This window comes from Gopherus flavomarginatus, chromosome 7 (genome assembly GCF_025201925.1).
Source record: "Gopherus flavomarginatus isolate rGopFla2 chromosome 7, rGopFla2.mat.asm, whole genome shotgun sequence".
Lineage (NCBI taxonomy): Eukaryota > Metazoa > Chordata > Testudines > Testudinidae > Gopherus > Gopherus flavomarginatus.
In genome coordinates, this window is record NC_066623.1 from 21,961,845 (window position 1) to 21,987,599 (window position 25,755).

Sequence of the window (25,755 nt, forward strand, 5' to 3'; positions counted from 1 at the left end):
AGAAGAGCAATGGAAGCCCTTTTGGGTGGGTTTCCATTGCTGCATATGCTGCTTTCCCCCACCACTCTATCCGTAGAACATCAGCCTGGAATGCAGCAATTCCAGGTGAAGATGACAGTAATAGGGCAGGCATTGTGAATGGAACTGCAGGCAACAAGGAGCCCCCAGTCACCCCGACATCAGGATCTCCAATAACTTCAGTAGCTCATTCTGTAAACAAGACTTCCTGCCAGGCCTGGCTTTAGGGGAAACGGTGCCCTGGGCGAGCTTGTATTTTGGTGCCCTGTCTTTGTAATATCATGGCACCCTTACTTCTGCGCTGCTGCTGGCAGCAGATCTGCCTTCAGCTGCCGTTCTCCCGACCGCCCTCCTGCAATAGCCTTGTGACCCCCCCACCCTTTTGGGTTGGGTTGGGATCCTCAGATTGAGAAACACTGCTCTTGACCATGGTGCCCCTGGCCACAGTGCTCTGAGCTGTTGCCTGCATTGCCCACCCATGAGGCTGCCCCTGCTTACTGGTAGACTTGCACCTCCATGGAGGGACTCCACCTTCCAGTGCCCCACCAGGTTTCCTCACACTCCTGAAGCCTGGATCATACCACCCCAGCACTGGCCAGCGGCAGCCAGCCACTTAGCTTCTGTTCAGTGCTGAGTTCAAGCTCCTCTGGCTCCAGATCCCTGAGTCACAATCTGCTCCTTACTTTGCATCTGCTGGATCAGAGGAGGTTGTAACTAGAGATGTGACAGAGCCCCAGGTGTGGAGGTGTTTAGATCTGGAGTTCCGGTTTAGGCTTAGCTCTAGTTAGGACAAAGTTTTCTGACGTGAGTGGGGTGCCTTTTGCTAGAGCACTAAGTTCAAATAAGCTTCAGAAAGGACCATCCTGGGTAAAAAGGAACAGCTGTGACTCCAATGGTTGGGTTCCCTCCCCAGCACCTCAGTCTGGGTATCTGGAGTGATACCATCCCATGCTGCCAGCCTCCTCACATCAATAGAGTGACTACTTGGGATGGGGAAAAGCCACGAGCAGACCTGTGCACTTTACTGCTTCGCTGGCAAGGGATATCTGTTTTTGTTCCACACTCCACAGGCTATTGCAGGGCAGGCAACTTGTCACTCAGAGGGCTGTCCTGCATACAGTGTGGTGTGGAAACCGTGCCCAGTTTCCAGAGCTCACTGTAACCTGGAAATGATACTCTCCAGAGTGAGCACGCTGTTAGCGTCAAGGCCCTCCGACTCTCTGTTGTTCAGATGCAGTAGATGACGCAAGCCCAGCCGTGCTGGAATACGGCACGAACAGACAGCTCCATGCACTACCCCCTCATGCTTGCAAAAAGTCTGAGCAGAGCTCATCCATACTACCTGGGGCTGGTGGATAACAACGTGAGGCCAAGGTGACTGCATTGACTTTAGTACTGTAATCCTTTTGCCCTTCTGTAGCCAAGGAGCTCAAAGTGCTTTTCATTTAAACCTAAGCCTTCCCTCTGGGCACTAGGAAAGGATGGCCCAGGACTGTGTGAAAATAAGTGTATTTAAGAAGGTTCACCAACCCAACCCTCCCACTCCCCTGTATTTGCAGTTTAGTTCTGAGTCAGAGCGGTCCCAACATTTTTGCTTTTCATGACATTAGTCTCAAAAAAAAAAAAAGCTTCTGCTGGAAACAAGTGAGACCATTGATGTTTCATATAGTCTGATGTGAAAATTAAACTTTGCTGTAATGAATTTTGCAATTAGAAATCTTACAAATGCCATGGTCGTCTTCCTCCAACAGCATTGTTTTCACACACTCGGTCCTGAAAGCAGAACCGCAGTGAACCCGACTGCTGGGTGATACCAAATATCTTTTGCTAATCAAGAGTCAGTGAAGCAGGGAAACATCCTGGTAAGTCATTAGAAAGGAAGGTTCAACTAGTGTCTGTGGTTGGGGGTGGTTCTGGATTTTTGAACTTTTAAAATCCTGGAACTTTGCAAGTTTTTGGTAAAACTGAATGAAATAAACCAAAATGTGACAACATCTCATTTCAAGGGGTTTGAATTTCATTGCTGGTACTTTGTACAGGCCTAGTATCATTTTACAGATGGGGAAAACACAGCATGGGGTAGAAACCTGCCTAGGACTTGCTGTGGTCAGGAATAGAAGCTACCACACACACATCCCATCAGCCCCAATTCTTGTCCCCTGAGCAGGCTACTGTGTCCTGAAATTAAATGCAGACTTAGACAATGGATCTGAGAATTTCTGTAAACCTGCCCAACCTCACTGACAGCCAATCAGAAATCTCCACATATGTCCAAGGCTGTAAGGTGTCGATTTTTGTTTGTTTTTTTTTTTCCCCTGGGTAATGTTATAAGCTGGCTTGTCCTCTCCAGCACAGGAAGGGTTAAGCTGATAGGAAATCCACAACCTTGATGCTGCACCTGATTCTCCTGATGGCATTCCGCAATGGACGGAAAGGGAAGGGCTGGTCTCAGCTGAGAAAATACCCTTATCCTGCTCTCAGCTGTGCTGGAAGGAACCTACTGGGAGCACAAATCACAGGCCATGGTATCCCTTCAGTGTGCACAGTCATTCATGGAAGAGTCTCCTTCTACCACACTGCTGTCCCGGCATGCAGCTTTGCTTTCTCTGTGGCCCTCTAATACAGGAGTCAGCAACCTTTCAGAAGTGCTGTGCTGAGTCTTCATTTATTCACTCTAGTTTAAGGTTTCACATGCCAGTAATACATTTTAATGTTTTTAGAAGGTCTTTCTATTAGTCTATAATATATAACTAAACTGTTGTATGTAAAGTGAATAAGGTTTTTAATTTTAAATTAATCTTCTTAAGGTTTTTAAACTGCAGAGCCCCCTGGGCCAGTGGCCAGGACCCAGGCAGTGTGGGTGCCATAGATTTCCTACCCCTGCTCTAATATGTCAACTCTCCCTGCAAAACACCAATGCTGTGCGTTGATAGTGGGCAAAGTGCTATCCGCACACATTCGCCACGGCATCCTGCTCTTCAGTAGCTGCTTGGATCAAGGTGCAGGGTGCTGTGGTGGCTGTGCTGCAATTAGATCCAGGTTGTGCAAACTAAGAGCAGCACTTGGGCTCCTGGTCACTTGCTAACATGGTTTAGTTGGGTGCCATGGCAGTGCATGCCTGCTGCACGTGCCAGCCTTTGCCAGGCACAGAAAGTGGGGCTTTGGAGAGCTTTTTCATCTTGGTTTTTATTTATTTATTTTAAACTGATTCAGTGTATACCCGGAACTCCTCGCTTCAGGGAAAAATCAGAGATTGGCAAAGAATTCAGAAAAGGCGCTCCCACTCTGGGCTATTGAGGGTCACTGAGCCACCGACACTCTGTGCTGCTCTCCTGTGGTGCTCAGACAAGTCACACACAGCGTTTCAAGTTCTATGTCAAAACTGTCCAGGGTGCAGGTTTTTTAAACTCTGTGGGTTTGCTGACCTCATGGGGAGACTAGTCCAGCCACAATGAGATCCAGCCCATGTCCCCTCACTGACTCTACCAAATCTAAACATATTTTTTCTTTGTGTCTTATTTTCCCCTTTCCTCAGCTGTTCTCTGCTGAAGCTGGATTATTTAGCCCTAAACATTTTGGGACATTGTGTGACATCTATATGAGCTAAATCCTGCAGGGTTGTGAGTGGTTTCAGATCCCATTGACTTAATAGGAGCGGAGGGTCCCCAGCCCCTTCCAGAGGATACTCAGGCCCTACAGGATCTCTAGAGATCTACTTCATAGAGACCCACCTTTGTGCCTTGGTAACCGTCGGGGCTGTGCCCTTGTCTCTGCAGTGTTCAGCAGTAAGTGATGCCAGGGGGCCAGCTGTAATGTTGGCTGGAGTAACTGAGCCTTGGAGTGCTGAGTGTGCAGAATTTTCACCACAGTGAACACAATTAGCAGTGATCTTAGCTGTCCTGGAGCTTGAGGTTGATTGGGGGTGGGGGGAGGCACAGTGGAGCCAAAGGGTTTCTGAGAGAGGTGGGTAAGTAAAGACAAGTATTTTGGATCCTCTCCCAGCATCCTGAGCTAATGGCTCTGGCAGTGAGGAAGCTTCGGCCTGGGAGGATTTCCTGATGTTGCCTCCAGATTCCTGTAGTGCCCATAGAGATGGCTTTTCATCCTCAGCAGCCTATCAGTGGCTCCTGTAACCCAGCTGCCCAGTGGGTATCTCCTTGTTTTAACTCCATTGTGAAATCTTCTGATGAGCCCAGAGTGTTTCTGTTAAGGTCACTTCTTTGAGGGCATTGCTGGTTAGATGGCAATTCCCACCCAACCTTTTGTATAAGTATCACTCACAGCTGTCTGCCTCAGTTTCTCCATCTTCAAAATGAAGCTAAGGATACTGACCCATCTTTCCTGGGCTGGGGGTTGTGACTGCTCACAAGGGAGCTGGTCACTGAGTGCTTTAAAGGCAAAAATAGCTGTTATCCTATCACGGGGCCCTTCCTGTGTGCGTGTTAGTCCTCTGCCTCCCAGAGGAGGTGATGGAAACCTCTGTCCTTGTCTGGTCGGCTGCAGCTTCCCGGAGGCTCTTTGAAGCCTCCTCGTCTGTGGGTTTTATTCATGAGCTATTTGTATCCTTTCATTTCCCAAAATCAACACCAATTCAGGAAAGAAAACCCCAGTGCAGGAAATGCATGTCCCTTGGGGCAGCTTTAATTGGGGGCTTGAAAGGGACTGGGGGGGGGGGGGGGGGAAATTTCCCTCCTGACGGGGAGTCTGGCTCTCTGCATTGGCTTGCCCTCCAAAACTGTGCCACTGAGCAGCTCCCTGCTCCAGTCTCTGGTATCCTGGGCCCTTATCTCCTTGTCTCCTGACTAAGAGGAGGGCCATGCACTGAGGCCAGGCGAACGCTGCTTTCTGCACTCCATAGGGTTTGTTTTGAAGAGACCGATGCCAGAATTTGGCTTGAAAAAGAGCATTTACTCTGGGGTCTGAGTAATCTGAACACTCGCTCCTTTGGTCTTAAGTTTGTTTTTATATATTACTCAGCAGGTCTGCACCCTGGCTGGCTATTCCTTTAAAAGGGCATTTCAGCCCTCTCTCTTCATTCATTGTTTAAGACATCATGAAGTGCTCTCAAGCGAGTGGTTGTAAATATACACCCAGATTCTGATCTCTTGCCCCAGATTTACACTGTTGTGACTCCACTGACTTCAATGGAACTACTCCAGATTTACACTGTACATGAGTGTGACAAAGTGGGAATGTTAATGTTTTTTTAATACTGTGTGGGTGCCTCAGTTTCCCCTATGCAGTTCTTACTTATCTAGGTGGTGGGATAAGGGTGTGTGGTTGTTGCAGAGCCCTAGAGGGCCAGTTTGCTGTCTGCACAGAGAATGGCCGATTCCCTGTCTCCTGGTAACTGATGGCCTGGGCCGTTCCTCTGCAAAGGTGCCAGCTAAAGGTGTTGGAGAACAGAGATCAGGTAACCTCCGGGCCTGGGAAAGAGACAAAGGCAAGAGGAGGGGCTGGAGAGTTTCAGTTTGGAGGTGGCTAGGGAAATGGAGGGAGTGACCCAGAGCTGGGGTCTAAGCTCCCTGCCTCCCAAGATGGATCTGACTGAGAGGGTCCTGTTGTCTGTACCTATAGGCTCTGTTTTGGACTGTTCCTGTCATCTAATAAACCTTCTATTTTACTGGCTGGCTAAAAGTCACGGTAAATCACAAAGTGGGGGGCGTTGCTCCGTGACAATGAGATTGTGATTTGAGTTTCTAATCAAGTGATCCAAACCCGTAATCCTTACCTGGGCAAAATCTGTCTCAAGTACCTATAAAGCTATGGGCCGTGGTTACCATCCAGTCTGCACCACAGATTGGAACCATGTTTGTAACCAGGCTGGGAAACAATGGGGTCATATGCAGGTTCTCTGTGGGGGGTGTGTGTGTGTGTGGCGCAGATGGGGGAAGGGGGGCAAAGGCTGGTATAGGAACTGATCAAAGTTGGACAGTTCAACACTGATGGAGTCACTTGCCACACTATGGCTTTGAGCTGCAGGGGTCTCCCACAGCAGGACATCAGACCTGTTCTACATTCCGCAGGGGGCAGTCAGGCATGTCATCACTGTTTGTGAATATACGCAGTAGTCATGGTGCCTTTTATTTTCTTTGTTTTGTTTTACTAAGCCAAAGAAAATCCAAAGCAATAGCCCCCTTCTGACCAGAGGACCGACAGCTGCAACTTCTCCATTTCAGGAGAGTTCAGTTTGCTTTTTCTCCTTGGTTAACTGTAACAAACCACAAACCTTTCAGAGAGTCTGCTAATATTCTCCTTTCTCTGGCACCTCCCCATCCTCAGACTTCAAGGTCTATAATACAAAGTCTAGCACTAAAGCAACCATCAAACCCGTGTGTATCTAGCTGTGTGTGTTTAATGTATTTTTTGTATCCAATTCAATTACGGGGGATGTTTTTGTGTGAGTTTAAATGATCTGTTAATAATTATCTGAATAGCTCATGTTTTGAATTTATACAGCTATTCTCTGTTACACACTGGAGACTATATCGACGAGAACAATCATCTGATGGCAGAGGATGGATTAGGTAACCTAATGGGGCTTTTCCACTTCTTTGAATCAATGTGAAGGCAGCTGTATTCTTGTATTAGAGAGACAAGGTGGGTGAGGCTGTGTCTACACTAGCGTTTTTGTCAGTATAATTTGTGTGTGAAGAACACCCCTCTGAACGACATAAGTTACACCAACAAAAGTGCTAGTGTGGACAGCGCTATGTTGATGGGAGACGCTTTCCTGCTGACATAGCTGCCGCTGCTCATTAGGGGTGGTTTAATTAGGTCAGCGGGAGAGCTCTCTCCCACTGGCATAGAGCAGCTACACAGGAGATCTTACACCGGTGCAGCTGCATCAGTACAGCAGTGCTGCTGTAAGGTCCATAGTGTAGACAGATATGAGGTGGACTAAATACTGGGTGGAAAAGAGTTTAGCATGAGTAGTTAACATCTATTTCAAGGGATTGTGTTAAAGGTGTTTAACAGGCTACTTCACTCCTTTAATCTGGAGAAAATCAGACAATCACTGATCAGGCAACCTATGGCATGCATGCCATGACTTTTTCAGTGGCACTCACGCCCAGGTCTTGGCCACTGGTCCAAGGGGCTCTGCATTTTAATTTGATTTTAAATGAAGCTTTTTAAATATTTTTAAAACCTTATTTACTTTACATACAACAATAATTTAGTTACATATTATAGACTTGTAGAAAAAGCTTCTAAAAATGTTTAAAGGTATTACTGGCATGCAGGGGTGAAAGTAACTTACAGGACTTACCGGTACTACTGGAGTCCTGAGAGGGGTGCGGCCTCAACTGGAAGAGGCGGTGCCTCTCAAGATTTAAAGGCCCTGGGGCATCAGCTATGGCTGGGAGCCCCAGGGCCTTTAAATCAACCAGGGGCTCTCAGCTGCAGAGGTGGCTAGGAGCCCCCCTGGGGCTCAGGGCAAATTAAAGGGCCCAGGGCTCCGGCCGCTGTGGGGAACCCTGAGCTTTGCCAGGCTGGGGCGGGGATCGAAAGGGCTCTAGGCTACAGGCAGCCCAGAGCCCTTTCGATCCCCGCCATGGAAGCTGGTGTGGTCCGGCTTACTTTCACCTCTGCTGGCACATGAAACATTAAATCCGAGTGACTAAATGAAGACTCGGCACACCACTTCTGAAAGGTTGCCAACCCCTACGCTAGACTCTTGAATGAGCTCACCCAGGAAAATGACAAGAGAAAAACACTCCACCTGTGGTTGAACACTTTTCACAAAGCAATCACTTTCTATCTGTCCTCCTCAAAATAAACCTGCACAACACCTTCAACAGATGAGTTTGAATTCATGATTTAGCTGGAAACTAAAAATCTGAGACTGAATAGAGACATTGGATTTATGGCTTGTTACAACAATCTTTAACCAACCAACAATGACCCCCAGCGGCCTCCTCCTTCTTTTTCCCCGCTATGACTGGAGGGGTGTCAGCAGGCCACTTCACTTTAAATGGTCCCTTGACATGTGTTAACTACTTGTGCTAAACAATCTGTTCCACCTTGTTTTTAGCTGTGACACTCCAAGTACCTTTTCCAGACCTGAAGAAGAAAGAGCTTTGTATAAACTGGAAAGCTCGTCTCTCTCACCAACAGAAGTAGGTCCAGTAAAAGATATTACATCACCCACCTTGTCCCTTTAATATTCTGGAACCAACATGACCACACCACCTACCACTGTACACTTTTATTAGCTATTCTTGTTAACATCCATTAAATCTTACTTTAAAGAAACTGTGCATGTGCACACACATTCCTACTGTCCGCATGTGTGATGCTCATGCCAGTGAAAACAACCAAATTTGAGAACCCTAGAAAATACAGAATTAGCCCTTCTCCTCAGGGCGGCTCTAGGTATTTTGCTGCCCCGGGCATGGTAGTAAGACAGCCTTTGGCATGCCTGCTGGGGGCATGCCTGCTGGAGGTCCGCCAGTCCCGTGTCTTCGGCGTACCAGCCGCCGAATTGCAGCCGAAGCCGCAGGACCGGCATACCTCCCGCAGGCATGCCCCCGAAGGCAGCCTGACTGCTGCCCTTCCAGCAACCAGCAGGTACCCCCCACCATGGCTTGCCACCCCAGGCATGTGCTTGGTGCGCTGGTGCCTGGAGCTGCCCCTGCTTCTCCTGGATCTTTCATCTACACACCTCCAAGCATTTTAAGAGTATTAAGCTTCACAACATCCTTGAGACGTAAAGTATTATCCTTTTTAGTAATGGGGAAACTGAGGCACAGACCGGGGGCGGGGGGTGTGACTTACCCAAGTTCACACACTGAGCCAATGGCAGAAGTCAGTGTAGAATCTAGCAATTTTGATTCCCAGTCCCCTGCTCTAATTGCTAGTCTGGAGTTTCATTTGTTGAAAAATGACTCGAGTCACTAAAATGTCTCAGATTTAGTCTTGCTCCAAATTAACTTCTAAAGATGACAGTAATTGACTCTGTAACCAAGCTGCAGTCAAGGTCTGCAAGAGCAGACCCTTGCTTATGCAGTTAGTCTCTAGGCATGTGATCTGTTCCATTGACTTGTCTAGAATCATGGATTATTAGGGTTGGAAGGGAGTACTTCCGTGTGGCTACTCGCATGAGGAAAGGTATGTTGCCCATCCAAGTAAGACGCTGGAGCCTTCAGTCTGGCTTTTCTAGGGCCGAAGCTTTGTGTGGGTAAAAGCTACAAGTGCTTTTTGGTCTAGTTGGGGTGTCCTACTCCTGGCCGCTCCCGTTTGGGTATTTATCCAGCCTCCTTGGTGGATTCTGATTCTGCAAAATTTTAGCTTTCCTTTTTTTAAAATGTAGGCCTTGTGCTTGTGAAGAAACTTCCCAGTGGGGTTTCTTAGCTCAGAACATCTGTCTGGAGCAGCACAGAGTGTCCCATCTCACCTTGATAGAATATTAATTCTGAACCCTACAGGTGACAGGAGATTGGTCCTGCTTTGAGCAGGGGGTTGGACTAGAGGACCTCCTGAGGTCCCTTCCAACCCTCATATTCTATGATACCAGCTCTTTGCATTTCTTTAAGCCACATAACTCATGCACAAACTGTGCAACTCCCAAGATAGAATGTGGAACTGCAAACTAGCTGCGTGTGCAGACTGTATACTGAACAAACGCAGGTCAGCCATGACCATAACCCATCCCCTCACCCCCATTTCTATTGACTCTGTAAGAAGCAGACAACCACAAGCACGTGACCTAGTGGAAGACATTTGTTTTCCAGCAAGTTCAGAGAAAGGCACTAGAAATGCCAGGGTATAGTTCTGAATCTCTTGGGTTTGAGCCATTGTTTGGTTATGCTGTTGTGAAGAGCAGCACTTTTCTCCCCCCAGATGTTCTAGGCCTGGAGTTTCATTTGTTTGAAAATGATCCTAGTAGCCAGAATATTGAGAGCTAGTCAACATGCCACTCCTTCAGCCAAGTGCATCCCTGGCATGACTCCAGACTTAATTGGAGCTGCCGTGCCACAAATGAGAGATCAGTCTGAATACTGAACTGAAGGGGCTCGTGTGTGGGGCAAGGGATGGTAAAACAGAAACTCCGCCATAGAGCTGCAGATTTACCTCTGGAGGTGCAAAGAGTTGACAGAATTCAGTCTGGGAGAGAATTGGCTGGCCCTCGTCCAGCCCTGGTCTAAGTAAGTAGAGTTACTCTAAAGTCAAATGGAGTGGTGTGTGTGGTTTTTTTTTCCCCCTACTGTCACTAGATGTGGATTTGAGGTCCATGCACCGGCTGCTTCCATCCATTTAATGATGAAGATACATAAGTGATTAGCTAAAGGATAACACAAGCACCTTTATGCTGCTTGCAATAATCTGGCACCACTCAAAAGCAAAAATTTGCAAAGTGGGGAGAAGAGGGGTGCAAATGCTTCCAAACTGCCCAGCAGTGGTGTCATGACACTCCCACATCCTGCAGGGCTTTCCCAATGTCACTCTAACCCATGGGGAACAGGAAAGAAGCATAATGGGTTTTTGTTGTTGGTTGTTTGGTGGTTTTTTTTTGTTTTTTGTTTTTTTTAAATTATTCCCTCACTATTTGTATACACAAACAGTATTTAAACACCAGGTAGTGAACCCCACTGTGTGTGTGTGAGCTAAAGAGCCAGCTGATAAAACCTTTGGTCAGCAGACACCTGTCAGGGCCTGATTGTCTGTTCATGCATGCTGGGGTAAATCAGGAGTGACTCCAGTGGAGCTACCCCAGTCTCTAGGGTACGTCTACACTGCAGTCAGAGATGTGACTGCAGCACGTGTAGACATACCTCCGCTAACTCAAACAGCAGTGATGCCGCAGCAATGTGGGTGTCGACTCAGGCTCTGTTTGAGTACGAGCCTGCCAGGAACCCTGGTTTATGTACTCAAGTAGCTAGCCTGTGCTGCTGTGGCTTTACTGCTATTGTTAGAGGTAGCTAGACCTAAAATAACTCGGGTATGTCTACACATGCTGCAATCCAATCTCCCGATTGCTGTGTAGATTTACCCTAAATCCAGTGTGTTCTGGCTGTTGGAGAGCCCAAAAAGGGGAGGGTATTTTGTGCTAAATCAGTTAGGGTTTGTAACTCCAGCTCTCTCCACTTGAGGTCTGACCCCTGCCAAGCTAGAGAACATGGTAGAGACATGTGTATTTTGCTTCCTAAGGGCCAGTTGGCAACCTTAAAAGCAAAGTGCCTCATAAGCTTGAACAGAGCTGGACTCACTTACTGTAATGGAGAATTGTGGATTCCTTCTCCCTCCAGCCCCTTCCTTGTGTCTTGGACCGTTGACACATGCACTTGGTTTTATGAACAGGAGGTAGCAGGCCCTGTCCTGTTACACTGAGGCCCCTTTTTTGCTGCTCTGGCTTCTTAAAGGGGATAGGATGAACTCCCTGAGAATACCATTTGTGCTGTGGGCCTCTGGCTGGCTGGTGGAGGGGCTGAGCTGATAGTAGAGCTGTTCCCTGGTGTAGAAAATGGGGCAGGGGGAGGAAGGGTGTAAGCCATATAGGACACACTGAATGACAGCTATCGGTGGCGGGGGGGGCTTCCCAGGGCCCACCTGCACTTTTGCCTTGCACTGCCCTGCCCCCCACTCCTTGCTTCTGCTACAAGTTCATAACTGAGAAGCAGGGCCAGGGTCTCTGCATCTTCCTGTGTAATTGAGAGAACTGCCACTAATAAGGTGTTACAAGTTCCCTAGCAAAAGCCCTATTTATGCCAGGAAAAATGGTCCATTCCAGGCAATCATTTATCAACAGGGGGACTCGTCCCCTCAACTAGTGCTGAAAACAGCATGGGTGCCTTGTAGTCAGGAGCCAAACCCTCTTGAACACAGTGGAACCAGCAATGCTGGCAGCTGTAACACGACTGAAAATGGTCTGGGTCCATCTCCACTAGCACTTCAGCCTGGCCCAGAGGGGACCCCATTGCTGCCAGCTGTTCTCAGCAGTGGGTCACGATCCATGCTGGAGCCAAGGGTGAAGAAGGAGCAACAAGTCAGTGCTGGTGTGTGCAGCCTTCTCACTATCTAATCTCTGGCTCTTCCATGTCATCTTCCCCTGCCCTGGCATAGGACAAGGAAGCCAGTGGACCTTTTCTGAAACCTGCAGGCTCCTTCATCCTGTATAAAAAGAGAAGCCACCTAGTAATTACGTTGTGAACTGAGACCACACTGCCCCCCTTTCCCCTACCTTTGAGTGGATCTCGTGTCAATCCTTCAAGGCTGGTTTTTCTATGGTTATCAGGTAAATCTATTAATCACCACAATGGGACGGGGGACACTCATCCCTCTTTTGATTCACAGGATGTTGGCTTGTGGTGGATATTTTTAACCTGTTCTGAAAGGCAAAGCCAAGTCTATGATCCTAGAGTCCCCACTCTTTGGGGAGGCTGCAGGGAGGATTGCTGCATGGGTGGGATGGGTAAATTCCCTTTTGGGACAATCTGAGGTCAGGCGGCTTGCAATCCACACATGGGTGGGGATGAGTGGAGACAGGTTTTTTAGGAGAGCTGAGCATTGGCTCCAGCTCAGCAATTGGGCACTAGAATGCAACAACTGTGTCTGGGTCAGGGGCTATACACAGAGTACCTCAGCCTAGCAGAGGCTTTTCCAGGGCAAACTGCCTCTAGTAACCCAGTCAGCGTATCCAGCACTTGAATAATGGCGGTGGGGAGGCTTGGGGTGTTCTCTAGCCAGACAGTGTGGGTGGGTCAGAGTATGGGTACTAGGCTTGCATGAATCCCCAAGGCCTTCAGTTCTGGAAACATTCTGTAAGACCTAAGTGGGCTTGTCAGTGACCAACGCACTCTAGAGAAGAGTCCATCCCAAGGTGCTTCATCACCCTGCATGCACGCATCACCACTGAAATGCAGCCACATCAGGGGTGGAGGCCAAGGGCCTGAGCGCTAGCTCGTGGGGAGCAGGCGCCACAGGGACCCCTGCCATTCCACCACACACTAAGTCCTTCCTTCTCCCCATTGTGTTTCTCAGCGTCTTTGCTGCCGTGTTTCTTGATGCTCCTAGGACACCCATCCCCCACTACAGCATGTGCCAATGGACCTCCCTTGAGGCAGTGGGAGAGGCCTAAGGGGGAGCAAACTTTGCAGGTTCTCAGCTTCATAGCAATTCTTCTGGAAATACAAAATAATACAGCCAATACAAAGGAACAATGGTGGGAGAGCTGAGCTTCCACACGCCAGGGAACTTCCTTGCCTGTTGGGGCCTGTGCTTTCCACCCCCTCCACCTCCTTCCCCACCAAAAAGAAAGCACCTGGTGAATGGAAGAGGCATGGGGAACGAGCAGGAGCCCTGACCAAATTACTCCAGCAACCGCAGCATTTTACAGTGAAAAAACAAGACCTTGAATGCTGGCTTGTGGACAAGTTGGGAGGGAGACAGGCAGCAGAACTGGGTAAGTGCTGCTGAGAGCATGTTGCAGGGGCCTGCCTGGTCACAGACATAACTCTTCTCTGGGGAGCTGTCCAGACTCCAGGGGCACACTGAAGATCTAAGGGCAAGTCCCAAAGCAGTAGGGAAGAACCCTGATGTCCTGACCTACCTTCATGGCTGGAGTAAACCAGGCTCCCGGTCTTGATGTGAGCTACAGTTGAAGTGGCCTGCACAGCCAAACCTGGGCACGGCATGACAGGCGGGGTTCTAGGAGTTAGGAGAACCTGCTTCTAATGTGAGGAATCCCCTGTGGGCCCTCAGGCTGTCTGTTCAGGACTAGCCGTGGTGCAGAGCCAGTGGGATTATTCGTTGTGAATAATTTATCTGATGAAGTTGGCCACATTTCACTGAATAAATGATAAGCCAATAAATCTTGCATTGTCAGAGCTGCTCTCTGTGCATTACATATACAGGCAGCTGAGAAATTCCAATGGGGTGAGTTTTCACCTTTGTAAATGTAGCAAGCTAATTTCCTTTCCCCTGGTCTTCCCCAATCTTCACCCCCCCTTTCAGGGCTGTCCCTGGGCTCCCTGCCTATTTATGGCTTTCCAAGGGTCAGGAGAACTATAAATGTTTCTGTTTGTTGCTGGTTTGTTTGCTGCTCTAAACAGCCCTCCACTGGCAGCTGCATTGTCTTGGGGCCCTGCCTACAGTAACAGGAAGTGTGTATTTTATTTTAGCTACAAACAATGGTCATCATTTTCCCCCCCACTCACTCTCCCCCTCCTGGCCTTCACCTGGGATCGGAAGGAAATGCTTGTAATGTCCAGCCAGAGGAAGGAAGGGACAGGACGTCAGGGCCTTGGCAGTTCGGTGATTCTGGTGCTGCAGGCTTGGGGTTGGGGGTCCAAGCGCAGAGAAGATGCAGGGGGTTCCAGAGATGCTTTCTTATCAACTTTCATTACAGCTCTTCCCTTGCCAATCAGGCTTGAGAGGGGGCACCATGCTCACCTGTCCTATGTTGGAGCAGGTGAGGGCCTCTGTATCCTGCTTGTGACCACTGGGCAGGATTAGAACCAAGACAAAAGGCCAGTGCATTAACCCACTGAGACTCCTTGTCAGTGGCCTGGACCTGTCCTTGTAAGTGGCTGGGCCTTATCACGTAATCGTTTCACCAGCCCATGTGTCTGGATCAGTGCCACGAGTCCAGCCACTGTCCTTTCCATGTGAAACAAATCACCTCGGGGCTCCACTGGTTCGGAAATTGCTGCAAAAGCTCTGCTGTGCCCTGCTTTTTGCAGGTTGGATGGGAGTCCACTTAACAGCAGCACCTTGCTCCTGTGCCAGCGTGTGGGACAGAGGAGGGCCAGCAGCTGCTAATTGCTACCAAACAATGCCTTTATGGCACGGCAATGTGGGAATTCCCCCGAGGAAATAGCAGTGCTCTAAAGTGCTCTCTACTGAAGAAACAAAGCGGAAGAGGAGGTACACCACAATGGCAGGACTGGTCAAATATCTCCCTTCTGCACAGGAGGATAGAAACACCCTCCCCCCCACCACCCTACCCTCGAGGTCGGACTGACTGCACAGCCAGCAGGGAGGCCAGTGCATCTGTCTTCTAGTGAGGAGTTTTAGCATTCAAGAAAGCAAGGGGCTGATAGCACTGGCCAGAGCCAGGCATGGTATGGGCACAGCAGTGCCGTCCCACCTCACTGATCTCTGCTACTCCAGGCTTGGGCTTCCCACAACAGCTCAGCTGAGTCACCTCCATTCCCCCACTACTGTAGTCAGAGCTAGCACCAAGCCAGCTGCTTCCACAAACCCCTATCTCCCGCAAACTAAAAATCCTTCCCTCCCTTTTCCACACCCCAAAAGCAGGGGCTAGAAACCGGTTCCCTCTTGGGAAAGGCCCAGGGTACCACTGAAGGGACCAGGCTGTCCATGCACTAGAAAGGGCGCTGCCACTATTCCATCCTACACCCACCTGCTCCCAGGGGCCTCTCAGCCCAGCAGGGCTCCAGGTAACTATGTCTGGGGTTAAACACAAGCAGTTGCAAGTTAGTGAAGTCCTTGAAGAAACAAACAGGTAAGAGCCATTCATTAAAGCCAGATAAGGGGGGGGGGGGCGGGAGCCCCCTATAGATGCCTCATCAGCTAGGCTACTGCTCTGTGGTGAGAGTGTGGGGTATCCTGTTTGGCTGCATTCACCTGCTCAGACCCTCCGGCCAGCTTTGATGTGGAGTTCAGTTTCTCCTCTGGGGAGCAGGGAGGCCCTTTGATGTCTTAGTTGTTTCTGTTCCAGGGCTCTGTGGTTTCAGGGCTATGGCTGATTGAGCCCCCAAGGCCAGAATTGTTTGTTGATACAAATGCTTTCAAGGGAGAGCATGAGACACCCAGCCACTCAGAACGTTAAACCCCCAAAACACCAGGCCATTTGGAAAGCCCTGCACAGCCCCTTCCTCTGTGCTCCCGTTCCCAGGGGGCCTCTGGCCTGAGTCTTCAATTTCTTGGGCAAAGAGAAATCTCGAAGTGGTTTTACTTATGTCACTTCTTTAATCTCCACGAGGGAGTGCAGTCAGGACTGGGCTGCCAACCTCCAGGGAGCACTGAACTGCTTGCCACTTGGCTTTTTTGCTCTGCTCTCAATTGTCCAGCTCTTTTGTTTGTTCTGCTGTTTTGGGGAGAGGGGGCTGAAAATGTTTTCTGCCCTGCTGGCAAAACAGCTAACACCATTTCTGGCCACGATCTACCAGTCGGAAAGATTCTTGGAATCCCTTTCCTAGTCTATCACTGGTCCGCTGTGCAACTGTAAGCAACTCATGTGATTTGTTCTGTGCCTCGGTTGCCACATGTGCAAAATCGGTATAAAAATACTTGCCTACTTTGACAGGTTTGTAGAAGGATGAATTAATGTCTGTACAGAGCTTTGGCTCCTATGATGGATGGTGCTAGAGAAGGGCAATCTATTACAATCTGTTTAACAAAAGTAGATCTCTAACTGGTGGTATTTGTCTGGAAGCTGTTTCCATCCTGCCATTGAGTAATTTGCCTCTGGGTGACAATCTAGTCACTTGGGCTTCAGTGCTGGGAGGTGGGACTCTGAACTATGCTAATGCAAAGTCCATTTCTGCTAAAACTGGCATCCCTCCTTCCCTCTACTCCCTCCAGTGCTCCAAGTCTTACTGGCTGGAGAGGACTTGTCCGTGGCTGAGTGGCGCACAGCAATATTGTAGGCACCTACCTAGGATTTATACTCTGCTCAGATACAAATTGATGAGCCATTATGAGAGCAGAAGGGAACCCTTTAAAGGGAACAGGGTTTGCAGGTGTGTGGGGTGAAGTGAATGGCTACCCTGGGTTTCCTTAGCACTAATAGAGCTGTATGGGTCAGTGCTGGTGCCTTCCAGAAATAGGGGAGGAAAAGGGTTTGAGTGCTCACCATGGCCAGGGGACTTGGTAGAAGCCTCATCTCATGGGCTATTTTAGACTGGACAACATAGTGCAGGGAGCAGTCCTGCATCGCTGGCAGACTCCCCTAATATCTCAGATTTCCCTGCCTTAACTGGGACATCCCTTGATGCCTCTTTCCTTTAGTAGCATGCCATATCCTACCCTGTTTTCCCCTGTCCCCTGTATTGTGGCTGTACCCTCTGAGGAATAGGAAGGTCCTGGTGAAAGGCATTGCCTCAGCATTTCCCTGCTACTGTGCACCACCCCACTGTAAAATGGGAAGGTGGAGGTGAAGATGGGACTCCCCACTATTAGTGGGGGTTGGTTACCTGCCTAGCACCCCAAACTCTAGCAAAAGCAGCTGGCAAAATGGAGGGAAGGGGAGCCTCTTGAGAGCCAAGCCTCAGACAATCTCCTCTCTCATTTCCTGCAGCAGCCACCACATTAACCTTATCTGGGCTGGGAGCCTAACGAGGTCGGAAATTAATTCCTTCCCCTCCTCCACTCCCCCAGGGCAGACTCGGCTCAGCGACTCACATGCCCCCGGCTGGGATCACAGGCCTCTTTGAGTGGCTTTTTTCCCCCTTCAATTTGTATTTCGGTGTGCGTTAACAAGGGAGACAGGACGGGACAGCTCAGCTGAGGGGAAACAAAGGAGCCCTCAGTGCCGGTCTGGATCCTAGCTTCATACCCCCCAACTCCAGAGCCATCCGTCAAGGCGGCACTGGATGAGCTCACCAGCTTGCAATGCCATGTTACAGGCCTCGCTTATCAGGGCTCTCGCCTCTTCTGCAGACACTGCTTGTAGTTTGTGTAAGCGCTGGGGTCTTCTGACCCTTCCCCGTTTACCACATCACGCCTGCTTTGTGACTATTAATAGACCAGCCACTTGCCCCTTCGCCCTCAGTCAGTCTGAGACCCTCAGGCAGGAGCTGGTGGCTGTGACTCAGGCTGGCAAGAGGACAGGGCCTAGCCTGCACCACAGACTGAGGTCTAGCACCTGCTATGGGTGGCTAGTCTGGGCTTGCAAAGGTTCAGGACAAAAGTCCCACTTGTTAGTGGCCTGTTTGCATGGGAGGAGGGCGTTTCTTAGTGCCCTCGAGCATTGCTTTTTTTCCTTAACCGCCACAGTCAGCTTTAGAAGTATGGCTATGGGGGACATAACAGGTCATTCTGCAGTAGGGGAACCCAGAGGAGTTGATGCTCCTGGGCTGCATTGTTCCCCTTCCTTAAGGCTGGTTTTACCGGGGTGGAATGTGGGGGGTGATGTGGGTTTGGTCAGGTGAACAGTGAATTTCGTGTCTCTGGGTGATTTTTAACTTAGCTCGTCAATGTCACATTAGCTGGGTGACCCCATTAATAACTAACGGTGGCTGACAGCAGAGGTATTGGGTGTCTGAGTGTCCCTTTTTTTCAGCAGTGCTGTTAGCTCACAGAGCGAGTGACAGGATCAGCGACTGGGAGGAGGGATTGGGAAGGCTAGAAGTGGAAGGGAAGAGGACTCTAGCTGGGGAGGCCAGGTAGATGAGCTCTTGACAGCAAACTTCTTGTCCATGTGGGGGAGTGGGAGGTGTGTGTGTGTGTGTGTATGATCTGCTCCCTACACTGGCCTGGACTTAATTTCCCTGGCTGCCACCAAAGTCGATGTGCCAAAAGACAAGTGGGCGCGATGGACAGGTGAATGAAGTCTCTGGGATCAACCCTTGTGCCCCACCAGCTTGTCACCCCTCCTGAGCTATGGAGGGATGGCATCCCTCTTCCCCCAAGGGGTGATTCGCTTTCTTGGCCCATGGAACATCCTTGTATTTCTGGATGGTGGTGGTTGTGTTTGTTGGTTGAGTGTCCTGATGGGATATTCCAGTGTAGACTTCAAGGGGTTGTGAAGAGATTGTGCCCCTGGGAGGCACCCCTTCCCCCGCATCATCCACAGGTTCCTGGAGAATGAGGACAATGAAAGGTTGATTGGGTGGCAGCTGAGCACTGTCCCTGCCTGTTATACTGTTTGACCTCATTCATCCCTACTCCAACTTCTGTGCTTGAAGAACTCCATTTATTTTGTTGGTGGAGTTTGGAGCTTGGGTTGCCAACCCTCCAGGATTAAAGATTCATCTTTAATGAAAGGTTATGTCATATGATGAAACCTCCAGGAATACGTCCAACCAAAATTGGCAACCCTAACCCTGGGCACGCTGAGTCTTGTGGCGCTGGAGCTGTTAGCAGGGGAGAGGGTTTCCTGCAGTAGCTTGACACTCTAAGCAGGCTGGTCCTGTGTCTCTGTTCTTTCCCACTCAGGAGCTCAGCTGTGTTATAGTGCACAGGAGCCCTGGTCTCTCTCAGCTAAGTGTCACACACCTCCTTCTCCCATCACAGCCCAGCTGGGTGGGGCCTGCTCCCAAGCCTTGTTTAAGCTTTCCGGAGAGGGGTGGAGGTCTGATTCCCAGCCTCTCATGGTCCGGAGCCCAGCGATAGAGCAGGGTGTCTGCAACCCCCCTGCACATAGACTGGTGGGCAGAGAGGCACTGACAGATCCATCTCGGCCAAGGTGCTAAGGAGTTAATGTCTAGCTTGGCTCTGGTGAGGGAGAAGGAAACAGAAGGTTGTGGAGATAGAAGTGCATCAGCTGAGGAGGCAGGAAGAGGCTTGTGAGGGCCGTATCCTGCCTGCATCCTGGACAGGCAGTGACCTGGGTTAGAAACCTGCTCCCAGAAACCAGAGTTGTCCGGGCTTCAGGTCCAGCCAGAGAAGAGGTGGGGAGAGAGTAGGGGGAACCTGGGTGTGTCTGGGCCCATCTCTACCAGATTCAGAGGCCGCATCAGCTCTGGGCCTGCAGAATCACCACCCTCAAGTGAACAAAACTCCCGTCAGGCCCCCCCCAAAAACAGACTCTGAAAATGTTAGGTTCTTATCTTTGGTTCATAGCCTCTAGAACTCACATTTTCCAGCTGTTCTCTGCAATCCTGAGGCCTAGATATGGGCTCACTTTAAAAAGAAAGCTGGGATTCTCACCTAGTCCTCTGGCACCAAGAGCTGGGGCTCTGAGAAACCCCCCAAACATTGAGAGACAGTCGTACAGTGTTGGCAATGCTGGACCTCAGCTGTGTTCTCTCCAGCTTGGCAGGGCTGCCTGCTTAGCGTTGCTGCTCCCTACAGCCATGGGCTGACCCCAGGGGGCTGCTTCATGAAACTGCAGAAGTGGGAGCATGTCAAGGCCACAAGAATGACCATGGAACCAGAGGGCTTCTGCCTGTCAGTCCATTTATCAAAGCAACCATGTTTAAAGGCTGGTGAACCGATGAGTCATGGACGGATTCCATCTAAGACTAGAGCAACTTTGGAAATAAATCTGGAAGAAGCCAGTGTCTCTTGCCATGTCTGGGAGTAGCAGCTGGATGGGCTTCTCTACAGGGTCCTTCCCTCTTGAGCTGGGCCACCACTGCCCCCTGCTTACTGCTCCATTCTCCATCCTTCCTCAGAAGCAGAGCCTCGCAGGGAGAGAGACATAACCTGCTGGAACATGAGCTGGAGACGCCCTTGCCCAGCAGCTGAACAATGACGAGCTCGCAAGGCCCCATCTATATCTCCTGGGATATAAAGGGGGTTGGAACTGCCCCTGGGGGAATTTTCCCCCTTCCATGCAGAGCTTCTCTACCTGATCCTGCGCCATCTCCCTCCGGCTCTGGCAATGGCAGAGGGTTGTGCTGGGGGCAGGCGTGTGAGTGGCCGGAGCACCTACAGCCCACTGTGTAAGGCTGCTGTAAGTGAGACCAGCTCTGGAGGCCGTGCTGTGGCCCCCAGTTCAGCCTGGAGCCTGAGCTGCTCAAGGTGGCTTAAAGCCATTTCTGCCCTACCTCACCTAGGCTGAACTCCTGAGAAGCCAGCCTAGATTCTGTCTGCAAGTGCTTATACACTAAAAATCCCTCCCTCCCTTTTCCACACCCCAAAAGCAGGGGCTAGAAACTGGTTCCCTCCTGGGAAAGGCCCAGGGTACCACTGAAGGGACCAGGCTGTCCATGCACTAGAAAGGGCGCTGCCACTATTCCATCCTACACCCACCTGCTCCCAGGCATCCCTCTGAGCTCTGTTGAAATGCAGCTGCCTCTGGGATGGAAGGTGGCAGGTGCCATCAGCCATAAAGCAGCACCACACCAAGCGAAGGAGACTCTTGTCTTGAAGCTGCAGCAAAGCAGTTTTCCATGGAAGCTGCAGGGGGAATTCAGACACTGTAGAGAGCTGTTTGAATTGGCATTTGGACAGGACGTGGGCTTTGCCCCCAACTATTGCAAGATGCCCACAGGTCTTTAATGAACATTAGCAATCAGGACCCTTATTTTCCAATGCCTCATGTAGCACAGCACCCCCTCACACCATGCAGGAGCATTGCCTTGATACTCACCCTGTAGGAGGCGGAGCACCCCCAGTAACCTGGAGAGGAGCGAGCAGCTCCAAGCAAGCACCTCCTTAATGCAGATGCACGGTGTTGTGGCAGGTCACGCTGCCAGTCCTGTTTTTGTTTTTATTTTTCAAACAAAACCCACCAATTTCCCTGCCCACCCCCCCCCCCCCCGGGCCATGTGGCTTCCATTACGAATGGCAATGAGAGGCCTGTGTGGTTTGGGGGTTGCTGTGCAGGCATCCCAATCTAGGGGGTAGCACCCTCCCCTCAGGTGCCGGATCACTCGCCTCCCATGTGCCATAGAACTGAAGCTTTGTTCTGGTGGGGCTGGTGCATGCACATGCTATATATCTCAACCCTCCACCCAGTTCCACTCATCAGCACATTATAATCCCCCTGTGGTCAGCCCCAGGAACTTGCCTCCCACCACTCTGGCTGCAGAGACCTGGAGCCCGCTGTGAACCGTGTCATGCTTGGATTTTGCTGACTCGCAGTACATGCAATTCTCAGAACAGGGTCTGGCTGTTTGTACTGATGCAGGGGTTGCCAAAGAAATCCTGCAGCAGTGGGGTTTGCTGGGCATTCCCCGGCCCCCTGAACTGGGATTCACAAATCTGTCTTCCAAACTTGCTGGTAGTCCCGGAATGAGGGGAGGGATATCCTGGATCCCTTCAGAGCCTGACTCTGGGTTGGCACTCATCACTGGTGCACTCAATACACTCACCTCGTTTGGTGACCAGCCAGCAGGGATTACTGTTGGGTCTCCAGGACCCATGATGAAATCAAAGGAGAACCTGGGTTTGGGTATAGTTTATTCTTGTTCTGTTCCCACTCCCGACCTCCCACAGGCAAGACAAGAACTGGGTGTGCTGGGGAGGGTAACAGCAGCTGAGAAACTCATCCCACCAGTGGCAGATTAGTTCAGGAGTATCTTGTTGCTGTGCTGATGACACACTGATTCTCTGGGGGAAGGGCTGAGCTGAAGGTAGTTTGGAGAGAGAAGGTTCCCACAGCGGGGCAGGGTCCCGAGTCTGGGGGCTTGCTGAGCTGTTTGAAATCAGCAGGGAGCTCTTGACTTGTAGAGAGCAGCATTTCCCTCAGAGCAAGCTGCGGTGACTAGGGAGTGCAAGTCCTTTCTCCCCTCCACCTTCTCCTCCTCAGTGCTTCCCCCCGGGGATCTTGGCTCATGCTGGGCCTGTCCGTGTTTTTTGTTTTTCTTTTCACTGCCTGTTCTTTACCATCAGGTAACTGTGGGGCAAGGAGGTCCTATGACTTACACTATTGTCTACACAGAGAATGAGTGGCTGGCTCAGCTGCAATTCTCCCACTGGGTCCTCAGCCTTCCCCTCCCTCCCCCACCCCATGCCAACACTTTCCTGTCCTCCTAGATTTGCTGGCAACAGGTGATTGCTCAGACATGCCTAAGGAAAGACTCTATCTCTGGCTTCTGAGGTTTCTTCCCTTTGCTGTTCTCTAACTGCAGGTTTTTCCTGTCCCTGGTTCTCTGCATCTGACTTGCCTTCTGTCTCTCAAAGACCTGCCTTTTCTTGAAAGTGTCAAAGCCTCTGCTGTGCCGTATTTAGCAATGGGCAAACCTTAAAGGTTAGTTTAGATCTAAGCTGGCCCCCAGAAGTTCAGGTGCATTTCCAGACCACCTCAGAATCCCCTGAGTCTGCAAAATTGGGCTGGAGATCTTGTGTGAGGCTTGCACGTGAGCTTTCCAGTGAGATGCTGCTTCCGTTTGGGCCAGAAGTACAGCAAGGATGGCCCAGTCACGCAGCAGTTCTGCACTTGGTCCCACTAGGACCTGGGACAGCGTGAAAATGAAGAATAATGGAACAAAGTAGAGGGGCAAACTTTAACTCTCAGCAGCTCAGTTCAGGCTGGGTGTGATGTTTGAGGCTTTTCTGGATCTTGTCTACCCCAGCGCTCATGTCCCTAATCCAACAAGCCTAAACCTGCACTCCCTATGCAGGCCAAAACCATGGACGGTAGCTCTGTGCTGGGGAGGGAGAAGCAAGTCTGATCAGCGTCCGGGATACTTGGAGAGTGTGCATTGCAGCCCAACATAGCAGAAGGAGAAAAGCTATGAAAGCGGCAGGATGTGTTTTCTAGTATACGCTGTAGTATATATGGCTAGTATGGGTAATGTCTGCTTTGGGGTGCACGGAGATGGGAACTTGATTGAGGAATTGGGTGAACAGCTATGTGATGCATACCTGCTTATTGGAATGTTGTTCGCTGTCTAGATTCTTGTATCCCCTTTCCCCACCTCCACCTCTACATAACGCAGCACATTATCTGAGCAGGTCCCAAGTCCCTCAAAGCAGAAATAATGACGGTGTCTCTTTCCAGTCTGTAGGGGAGACAGATGGAAAGCAGAGAGAGAGTGTGTGAGAGAAGGAAAGCTAAGTTGAAGAAATGAGTCTTGCATTCAGTTGTGGAAGTGGTTAGTTCTGTGGTCATTCTTGCACTTTGTGGCCAGGAGTTCCATAGTCCAAATCCAGCTCTGTCTCTTGCACTAGTCTGAGGGCCAACAGATTCATTGTTCCAGAGGAACATTACTGCCATTGGCGGCTAAGGTCATGGGCAGAGAGGCAATCTCCCAGGTAGCTGGGCCAATTCCATGGAGAGCTTTGGATAACAGAACAGAGACCTGGAACTGGGCTCTGGGCTCCATGGGGAGCCAGTGCCAGGAGCATGTTCATGCCAATCTGTTTTGCTAAGCGGACAGGCTGCCATGTTTTGTTCCAGTTGGAATCCCTTTTGGGCCCTAGTGCTTTGTTCCATTTAATTACTGAAACTTATAGCTAGAAAGTCATGAATGCATAGATCAAGGTAGCCAGGCTCATTTCTTGTAGGAGGGGTTGCAATCTTCTCATCAGGTGCAGACAGAAGTGGGCCCATTTCATCACATGGTTATTTGGGTATCCAGTAACTCTGAGCAATGTAGTGACTTACCAGTCTGAGGGCAGAGGCCCTCAAAAGAGGGGGATGTTCTAGGCTTGCTATGCCTAAGATTTAAAGGTACAGCATTAGCTGGCACTTTTTCACACATTCAGTGGGTACGTCTACACCACCAGTGAAGGTGTGATTGTAGCACAGGGAGGCATTGACACCAGCGTGGGCATCTAGCTAGTACAACCAATAGGAGTAGTATAGATGTGGTGGCACGGGCTTCAGCATGGGCTCACAACCTGAGTATTTACCTCAGATCCCCAGCGAGCTTGTACTTGTGGCAGCACGGACTTCAGCACAGGATAGCATCTTCCCTGCTATTGATGCTAGCTAAGTTGAAGGGTATACTTGAAGTCGTGACTAGCATGGACATTTGCTGTGCAGGCATACCCAAACATGGGATGGAAACAGGGCAGTGTAGACTTCTAATGTGTCGTCTGTCTCCACTAGACCATGCTACTAACACCTCCTAACAGTGTCCTCTTTAAATCCTAGCCAAGACAAACCTAGAGTGGAGGCAAGTTCTGTGGAGCAGTTTCGGTTTGTTTTGATCTAGCTAGTATCTCCACCCTACTCCACCCAATATTGCCTAGGATCCACTTTAGCCAACCGTTCTTCACCCAGCTGCTGACTTTGGCCAGGCATGAAGAAAATTAGGCGATGGTGCAGTTCCTATTTGACACAAAGACTATAGAGCTGAGTGTCTTCTGTGTGCTGCTGGCACTTGAGTCTATGCTGCATTGTTAGCTTTTCTGGAGGCCTCCTGGCGGTATTCCATAATACTGTGAGCCCCTTGGGGCAAGGTTTGTCTGTCTGTGCAGTAGGTACACAATGGGGCACCACCCTGGCTGGGACCATTAGGCTCTATGGTCATATGGATGATAAATAATAGACAAGGGCAGTGTATTATATGCCGGTCAGAAGTGGAGGAATGCCCTGCTGAGCTATTTGAATAGTGATCTGATAGGCCAGCGAGCTCAGCAGGTGGCCAGCTGTCTCCTGGCAGTGACACAAGGTCAGAAGAGTCTGTATTTGTGTGTTTGCACTGTCCAAGAGGTGTCTGGACAGGAGAGCAGCCACTCTCCGGATGACAAAGGGTGCTCTGTACAATGTCAGCCTCACCCTTCAGCCCCTCTTATCTCTCTCTCCCTCTCTCTCTGCTCTGTAGCAGCAGCTTGATTTTTAGCACCTCTGACAATACCAGCTGGCCTTTGCTGCATTCCACACAGGGGTGTGAAAAAGCTGCAGGAGCCCAGAGGCAGCTTGAAGGGTCTCTGGCCAGCCAGCCTTGTTGAAGCAGAAGCCACAAAGCAAAAGGGGCTCCTAAACCAATTTAAAACAACATCAATCATGTGTAATTCTTTGAAGCAGCCCCTCTCTGCACCAAAGTGGGGAGGTGCAAAATGCTAGGCCTGCAAAGTCCTCGGGAAGCTCTGTTTTCCTTCCAAAACACCATGTTCTCATGCTCTTCCTCTGAAAATGGCTGCCAGTGCCCAAGAGGTACCCTACAGTAACAGTGCTGTGTCTATGTCTGACAGAAGGGAGAAAAAAATATA

The 25,755-nt window shown here is 50.1% G+C and overlaps 1 protein-coding gene across 3 annotated transcripts in view; it reads left to right on the forward strand.

Annotated features, from left to right (window-relative positions):
* The window catches only part of AFAP1L1 (actin filament associated protein 1 like 1), a 55,645-nt gene that overhangs the window by 4,271 nt on the left and 25,619 nt on the right, over nt 1-25,755 (forward strand). Inside the window, exon 1 of one of the 3 annotated variants that reach the window (XM_050962616.1) lies at nt 6,566-6,618. The exons of the other annotated variants lie outside the window; for them this stretch is intronic. The gene's annotated coding sequence lies outside the window, so the exon portion shown is untranslated. Of the gene's footprint in view, nt 1-6,565; nt 6,619-25,755 lie in introns of those variants that run through there. 3 annotated transcript variants of the gene reach the window in all.